Consider the following 8,748-nt stretch of genomic DNA (forward strand, 5'->3'; position numbering starts at 1 on the left):
GACTGAGTCCCTGGAAAATTAAGAACACAAAACCAAACCAAAAGAAACAAATGAATCAGACAAAACACAACTAAAACCCTCAAGGAAGGGGAACAAAAATGAAACAATCTCACCCAGGACAGGAGAACCACCAACAACCGGAGGGACCAGACTCCAACCACCTCCCACCAGCTCCTCGGCCAAGAGAGAAGATCCCAAAACCACTCGCCCCCCTGCTACGTGGAAGACGCGTGTGGAATACTTGTAACTTCCTTGGATACAATGGTTACTGAGGAAGCCATGGGTCAAACCATTACAGTAAGGGACAGAAAAAAAATTCTGTGAAAGCTTCTGAAACTATAACACCTGGCCATACAGACGCTGTCAGATGCTGCCAGGGCCACCTGTCACCTGCAGGGCAGCTCTTGGGGTAAAGCAGAAGGAAGTGAGGTCACGTCTGTCCCTCACGTGTATGTGGAACACTGTGGGGGCAGGATGGGAACACAGTGGGGACAGGCTGGTGACATTGTGGGGACACTCTGGGGACACTGTGGAACATGGAGGGTCCCAGGAGAGGGAGGCTCAAGGGATATGAATAACCAAGGGTTGGTGCCCCCAGGAACGCAAGGGAAGGGGATCTTGGGGAGGCAGTTGGCAGGATGTCCCAGCGAAAGGGTGTCCCCATGAATGGGGGGGTCAAGAGGAATGTGAGCCCCAAAGAGTTTGGGTTATGGGATGGGAACAAAAAGGATGGAGGTGCTGTTGGAATGGGAGGCCCCATGGGAATGGGGATCCTCGGGAACTGGGATCCAAGGGACGGGGAGCAGCTCTTTCACTGCTGACCTTGGATTTTGGGGAGACTCAGGGTCCAGTGCAGCATTCCCTGGGGTACTCATGGCCTGAGGGCACCCCAGGGAGGTCCTGGGAGCCTCTGAGAGGCTCCAGAGCCATGCCCCCTGCACCTTCCTGAGGCTTTTCCCTCTATTTCTATTTTTCTCCTTTATTATCCTCACTTTTTCTCTCCTCCCAATGTCCGTCCCCACACCACCACCCCCTCAGCCCCCAACACCCTTCCCTGGGTGGGAAGCCCCCATGGGTTGATGAGAGTGGGAGGGTAACAGGGGGTGGGTGTCTGTTGGGGTAGAGGCACAGAACTCCCCCATCACCCTGACAATGCCCTGCCCTGCAGAAGCTCCATGTTGGAAACCACGCTGGTACAAGATCCTCCAGGTGAAACAACACATGTCCACCACTGCATTTGATTCTCACAGCTTTAAAGCTGCACAAAAGCCATTTCCCGTGTAGAGGAGAAAAGGTCTATTTGTGGTCAGCTGAGCCCTACAAACAGCAGAAAAAACAATTCGACCCCAGGCAACGGTTTTGTGATACCCTTGGAAGGTTTCCAAAGCAGTGGAGTCAGGGACTTCTCCTGCTGCAGGGGCAGCTCAGAGGGAGCCAGTCCAGAAAAGAGGCACCAATGGATCATTCCTACCTCTCTCCCCAAGGGACTGAGGGAGCCTCAAAAACACTCTGAAGGCAACAACAGTCTTCTCCACAACTGGACCTGGCCCCTCTTCCTTCCAGGATAAAGCCTGCCTGTCTTTTGAACCTGCCTTTAAGAACGTTTGGTTCCAGAGGAAAGGGAAAAGTGTGGAAATGTCGAGCTCCACACGCTGACTGCGGGGGCAGGGTGTGGACAGAAGGAGAAGGGAGTGCCAGGGAAGGGGGCAAATTGCCGTTAGGATGGAGCGTATTTGCCAGGGAATCAGGCATTGAGGAAGACACAGACACAGACAGAGATTCCTGTGCAGGATTCCAAGGATGGACAGAGTGGCTCCTCTTCGGGGCTGTGGTGGGTTGCCCTTGGCTGGACACCAGGTGCCCACCAAGCCTCTCTGTCCCTGCTCTTTCCAGCAGAGCAGGACAGGGCAGAGAGAATCAGATGGAAAATGACTTGTAGGTTGGGATAAGGCAGTTTCCTAAAGCAAAAGTGAAAGTTTGAGCAAGCATAAGCAAAGAGAAACAAAAATAGGTTCATTGTGTCTTTCCCCTCACCAGTGCCATACTGCACTTCCTGGGCAGCAGAGCTTCAGCACGTGGAGTGGCTGCTCTGGAAGGCAAACCCTGGGAATGACAGCCCTCAATACCTTCTCCTTTCCTCAGCTTTTCTCTGTGAGCTGACATTGGCACAAGGGCTCCTTTGGCTCAGCTGGCCTGGCTGTGTCCCCTGCTGGGATCTTGCCCACACCCAGTCCCTGCCTGGCGGTGAATGTTGGGAGACAGCACTGGTGCTGTACCAGCCCTGCCCAGCAGGAGCCAAAACACGAGTGAGTTCTCAACCCTTTCCCAGCTCCCACTGCAGGGCCCAGACCTGGGAGTGGGCTGTGGGAAAATGAACTCCAGGTCAGCCACACCTGACACGATCTCCACCCCTTATTCCACACCATTGGCATCACACTCAGATCCCACAGAATTTATGGATCTTCTGACTGTCCCACTGGATTGATTTCTCTGAACTAAAATCCCTTCTTACCAACACAAACAACTTCAACTGCACCCCATTTCTTTGAAAAATATTTCTCACTCCAAATGTAATACAACAGTAGCCTGTAGGACATCCTAGCCCAAAATGGGTAGAGTCTAAACATTAAGAATAAATAATGACCCCCTCTCAATAGAAAAGCTTGTACTTCCTTACTAAAAGCATCCATGTGTTGTGCCCCTCAGTTTTCTGTCTAACGAGAGTTTGGAGGGGGTGCTTTGTCAATGGAACCCCTGAGGGCACATTGCAGACAGATGGGGCTGCACTCTGGGGGTGGGGGCTTTGGTTATTTGGTCGTCAGGGGCCACTCTGAGTCTCTGAGCTGGGGCGGGGATGATGGGCAGGGCTGGCTGTGCCAGGCTGTGGCGCCTGTGCCATCACAAAGGAGGTGTCCCCATGGGCAGCTCTGCAGGGCCCCAGCAGCAAACGCTGCCCCAGCACAGCCTGTGCTGTGGGTGATGCACACACAGGGAGAGGCTGGGCCGGGGCAGAAAGGCTGCCCCAGGGGTGGGTTCTGCCCCTCCCTGCGAGTCCCAGCCCCAACAGGAGTGCCTTGGGCAGGGCCTGGTGCTGTGCCAGTGGGTCAGGCCTTGCTGCATGCCATCTGCCTGGGCCCCGTCCTTGCTGTTTCACATCCTTGAGACTGGAATCTCAAGGTCCCTCCAGGTCCAGTGCCAGGTCCCTCCTTCCCAGCCCCACCCAAGCCCTTGCTGTTGTCCCCTGCAGGCCATGGCTGTCCCAGGACTACTTTTGCTGCTTGTGCAGAGCATCCTGGAGCCCCCACAGGCAGTCAGGGATGGGCTGGATGAGGCCAAGGGGAGCGTCTGCAGCAGCTGCGGAGCAGCTGAAGTGGGAGATGAGTGAGAGGAGCTGCAGGAGCTGGAGCAGGGGAGCTCAGTGTGTTTGTGGTGCTGAGGGGCCCAGGAGTGAACCCAGAGCTGGAGCTGTGTGAGCAGGGACAGCACAGGGGGAGTCAGTGGGCTGGGGCTGCTTTCAAGAGTGTTGTTGGTGCAAGGCAGGATGGGCTTGTCATTGCTGGGCACGTGGTGAGATGTGCCAGCTTTAAGAGGAAGGGAGTGGGCAGGATTGGTAAGTGCTTGGGAAGGGAAGGCTTGAGAAGGAGAGGGAAGGGACTTGGTATCTGTTCTTTCAGACCTCCCTGGAAATGGGTCAAAGGTTTTGCAGGCCTTGGGTGGTCTCACCTCCCACAGTAGAGGGACCTCTGATTGTCAGTCCCTGCCCACTCCTGTGCTGGTGCTGTCTTTTGTTTTTTGCATCTGCAGGGACTGGAACAAGGATGTCTGTCCCACAAAAGTGCTGCCCTAGCTATACATGGCCCCTTCTCCAGTCACATCTTGTTCTATCTCTTTTGCCAGCAGTCCTTGCTTGGCTCCGGAGCTTGTGGGTGTTTGAGACATTTCTATCAGTTCCTTCTCTTCTAGGCTCCCATACACACCAGCCCTAAGTTGCTTCTGAGTCATCTTGTTGTCAGTTCATAAACAGATGGTGGTACTCAAGGCCAGGTTTCTTTGTCCAAGAGATGAGAAGGTTATTTTGAAATGGACTTCTATTGTCTGATTCAATTCTGAAAAGAAGAATTAAACCCAATGACAGAGAGTCATTGGATTCAGACATTCCTTTTATTAAGCTGGTTTGGAACACAGGGAATTATTCACTGTGTATGTTTGACTGTTACAGTTTTGGAGTGTATTTATACAGGGTAACTTCCAAAAGCTTTTCCCAAAGATTTACTCCCCCTTCCCATTGCATCATGGTTTCTTCTTGCTGTTCTTTCATAGAGCAAGATTGCCATTTTGTGTCCCATTTTTTTCAGTAGAAGAATGTGGGGAAGGGGTGTCAGGGAGCTCTTTGCATCTTCCTCATCACGAAGTCTTCCTCACATTGGCAGGGTTCCTGGCATGTGTAATTAATTGTTGCTGATCTCTAACCTCCTATTTGATTGTTCTAGCTCCTACTAAGACATCTTCATTTTTCATTGGTTAATATGAATCTAGGTCGTTCTTGACTTAAACAATTATCTATTGGATTTGCTTCTTAACAGAAACAATCTTTATTGACTAAGTTCTCTAAGGTGTATGACTTTTGTAAATTAACTTCTCACAAGTGCACTGCCCCAGTATTTTTCGGTCTCCATTTTACTATATTATACTGATAAAGGAAAAAATAACTAAAATTATTAAAATACAACTCTCTACAAGAGTCTGAGTCCCTCAAATTCCTAAACTACCCAAAATAAAGACATATCTTTCTTTTGGTTCTCTCTCGGGTGTTACGTTATCACAAAAATTGTCTCTGAAGGCCTGAGATGGAGTTTGGACAGTGGCCCAGTTTACAGGGGATGTTTCCAGCCACTGGGGTGAGTGTGTAGCTCTTGCCTTGGCGTGTTGGTGGCAGGGCTGCAATAGAGTCACTTTGACATGCTCCACCATATGGAAACCCAGTGCCCTATTTGTAAGGTAGAGAGGCAGGTTTAGCATTAGGTGGGTGTGACCAGTTCTGTATTCTGTCCCATAGATCCTTTTTGATGGAGTGCCTCTCTGAGACTGGCAAGCTTGACTGTCTCATTGCCTGAGATGGAGAAGGGAATGGACAGTTTTTGGTAATTGCTCTTTGCCACTGGCTGCCAGTCCTTTTTGCTGTGACTGTTTCTGCTGCTGCTCCCCCAGAGAGAGAGACAGAGCCTGCAGTCTGCTGCTGTTTGCTGTCCTTCCACGGAAAACTGTTTCCTACAAAGTTTTTCTTTGCTTTTCCTTACTGAGTGGTCCTGGGCAGAGAGGGAAGGTTCTCTGCACAAGCAAATCAGAAAATAACAAGGTTTTTTCTCTACTTCCCATCAGCAAATGATGTCTGGTAGTTTCATGGGCAGCAGGACTTCAGCAGGCAGAGTGTGCACAAACAGTGCAGGCTCTCCGAACACCAAACCTTGGGCGTAGCCCAGCGGAACCAGGTGGCTCGCCAGCCCCAGGCACTGCAAACAGCTGTGGGGAAAGAAGGAGGAGAAACAAGGCAAGGAGGGGCCACATCCACCCACAGGCACCGCTGGCAGAAAAACTTTCCCTCTCTCCCTCTGTGTCCTCTGGGTCACCATCCCAGAGCTCCATGGCTTCTGAGTCCACCTGGGATGCTCAGTGGGAGGGGCACTTCCCAAACCTCCATCCCCAAGATTTCAAAACTTTTGCTACCCGGCTCATGCTCATCTCTTAATCCACAGCATCCAGCATGCTCACACACAATAATATTCACCTGAGGGAGAGTCTCGTAGAACAGTCACACTGACAACACCTCATGCACACAGTCAACACGTACGACACAATGAACAAACAGCACAACCAGCACAAGAACTTGTACAAGCTCTGTGGGTCCCACTGTCTCGAGCCCGCTGGCGCAGCCTCACCAGCTGTGCACCCCACCAGTGAGTCTCACTTTCTATGGCCCAGTGGCGCAGCCCCACCAGAGATGCATTCCTCCTGTGAGTCCCACTTTCTGCAGTGGTGCAGCCCCACAACCTGGGCATCCCCAGCTGTGGGTTCTACTTTCCCCAACATGGTGTGTTTCATGCTTGGAATCCCATCCTCGTCAATAATCATGTTCCAGGGTGGGTTCAGAAGGATTTCAGGCTGAAGCCAGACACTGTTTAAAATTCAAGCAAACAGTGTTTATTGCAGAGAAAACAGCACACAAAAGCCAAAACTGAGAAAAGGAAAGAAACAAACCCCAAGACAACTTCCACTCCCTCGTAAGTTACCTACAGTCACTGTACATACCGACCCCAATGTGCTGCTGCATTCTTGGCCTTCAGTGGGCTCAATATGCTTAGTGGGCATCCCTGAGGGAGGCAATGTTGTCCTTGGTGCCAGCACACCCCCTTCCCACACACACCAGTGGCAGGGGCGGTCTAGTTTTCATACCTTCAGTCTGTGGCGTCTCTCTGGGTGTATGTGGCCAGCACATGTCCAGACAGAGGCCTGCCAGGCTGCGAAACAGTCTCAGTGTACACAAGATGTTTTTCCTTCAAGGCCAAAATCCCAATTATAAGTTCTTGTTTTTCTATAACTTGGCAGGCAGCAAGGCCAGATACAGACCAAAACCAGAAGCATCTCATCACACCCAAATACAGCAGGGAAGCAGGGTTAATGCAAAGCCTTTTTCTCCTTCACCTTGGCTGCAGGGTGCTGTGATCTGGGCCATGACAAACCAGCTGTGGGGCCATGCCCTCTTCCTCTTCAGCAAGATGGACCCTGGGTGCTTAACAGGTAAGCTGGAGAAACCAGAGCATGGTATGATGCCCCACAGCTGGCTTTGTCAAGCCTGTTGTCCCTTCTGTGCCCTCAGCCCAGCTGGAAACTGGAAAAACAGCACTGATTTCAGATGGAGTCTTTCAGAGGGGGCAAAGAGGGGAGGGGGCATCTATCCAGATGTGCCTGATCGTTTGAGCTTCCCAATGGGCAGAAGTGTGGGCTGGAAAGCAGGAGAAAAGCCATTCCCTGGATATCATTCCCTTGATTTATTCTGAGTCTTTGGCTTCACTTTTGCTGCCCTAGCAAAGGCAGATGTGGGACGGGGGGAAATGAGCCATCCTCACTGGGAACCAGCCTGGTCCCAGCTGTTCATCTCACTTGTATGAGCATTTTCTGGTGGAATCAATGTATTTAGCATGGATTGGACTGATCCCTTCAGGAGAGTTAAGCAGAAATTTCTGTCTTGTGGAACCCAAATCCTTTCAAGGAGGTTTTATCCCGTGTTGTCCTGGAGACCTGCTTGATCTGGAGGTAATGAAGATCCATCATCCCCAGTGGGCTGATGATGCTCTCTCCCTTCTTTTTACAAGGACGTGGATTGATAGGATAAGGGGGGACAGCTTAAGCTGAAGGAGGGTAGATTTAGATTGGATATTGGGAAGAAACTTTTCCCTGTGAGGATGGTAAGGCCCCAGCACAGGTTGACCAGAGAATCTGTGGGTGCCCCATCCCTACAAGTGTTCAAGACCAGGTTGGATGGGACTTGTAACATCCTGGTCCTTGCCCATGACAGGGGGGCGGGACTAGGTGGTCTTTAAGGTCTTTTCCAACCTAAACCATTCTAGGATTCCTTCAGAAACCCCTCAGACACCTCTTTCCAGTGGTGTTTGGGACATGCCCATGGAGATGAATGAGGGTTTGGGGTTCCAGCACTGCAACCCTTCTCTGATGTCTCCTTGAAGGTTCACCAGCAGGTTCACTGGCCATCAGACCCTCTGCAGACGCTCTTCCAGCTCATGTCAGAAAGGATCGCTCAGGCAGCACTGATCTGTGAGCAGGAGGTGTGTGTTTCCCTGTGCTGTCACCTACCAGTGACACCCACCTTGTGGTGACCATCTCTGCTCACTTTTCCTCTCCTCTTGTCTCCCTCCAGTGCTGTGGGGATGCCATGTGAGGGGACTAGAGACCCCAGGTGGTCCTGATGTCCAGTAAGGTGGGAGACAAGGAGCCGAATCACCGAGCCATCGTCTTCATGGGAGACACTTTGGTTGAGCTGAGACCCTTGGGAGCACCTGTAATGGGGTGTGGGCATCTGCACTGTAACAGAGTTGGAGATGGACCCTGCTCAGTCTCCCTGAGTTCTACCAGTGAACTGAAATTGAGGTACGAAAAGCAGCAATCAGGGAAAAACTGAACAAAAACAGGGAGAAGGGAGGGATCAGGGTCTGTGTGGGCAGGGAAGCAAAGTGAAGTGGTTGGGTTTTGGGTTTCTCTGGGAGTTTGGGGCCTCCAAAGCAATACTGATCATGTGGTGATGTCTCAGGACTAAACGTTTGTCTTTTTCTGACCATCCAGCCAGCAAGGGAGCAGTTGAAGCAGCTCATTTCTGCTACCTGATGGCAGATATTCCTTTTGCTTACTTTGGGAACAAGGTAGACCGTATGGCTCTGCTGGGCAGTGGCCACCGGTGAGCGAGCCAGGGAGGCTGGTGCTCCTGCCAGAGGCACCTGTCCCACCTTCTCCTCATCCCTGGTGTCCCAGTTAGAGCGACTGGGACCAGCTTTACTGTGTGGGTGTAACCAAAACTGTGTATTCTACACCCTCTGTCTCATCCCTAAAGAACTGCTAACAATGGCTCATTAGCAGCAGCTGCTCAGGGCATACCTGACCCCTCAGGTTACAAACTGGGTGTTAGAGAACCCTGTGAGGTGGGGTCTTCACACAGTGACTCAGGTGTGATAACTTGCC

This window comes from Pithys albifrons, chromosome 30 (genome assembly GCF_047495875.1).
Source record: "Pithys albifrons albifrons isolate INPA30051 chromosome 30, PitAlb_v1, whole genome shotgun sequence".
Taxonomy (NCBI): domain Eukaryota; kingdom Metazoa; phylum Chordata; class Aves; order Passeriformes; family Thamnophilidae; genus Pithys; species Pithys albifrons.